This window comes from Mastomys coucha, unplaced genomic scaffold, assembly GCF_008632895.1.
Source record: "Mastomys coucha isolate ucsf_1 unplaced genomic scaffold, UCSF_Mcou_1 pScaffold9, whole genome shotgun sequence".
NCBI classification, from domain to species: Eukaryota; Metazoa; Chordata; class Mammalia; order Rodentia; family Muridae; genus Mastomys; species Mastomys coucha.
In genome coordinates this window covers 35,304,000-35,304,263 of record NW_022196915.1, presented here as the reverse complement: position 1 = coordinate 35,304,263, position 264 = coordinate 35,304,000, and positions in this window count along the sequence as shown.

The following is a 264-nucleotide window of genomic DNA, read 5'->3' as shown; positions in this document are numbered from 1 at the left end:
GTAAAAGCCAATCTGAAAGATAGCATACTATGATACGTGATTTCAAATGCATGGTACTCTAAACACTTGTCAACACCCAGATTGTTTAGCACAGGCAATGATCTCTACACTATGGTATACTATAGTCAATAATATATCAGTACTGGCTAGGCAATGTGGTACAAGCAAGAAATTCCCAACACTTAGGAGACCACCACACATTTCTGGTCTACCTAGAATTTCCAGGCCCTCTAGAGTTGCTACATGATAAAGCCTTAATCAAAA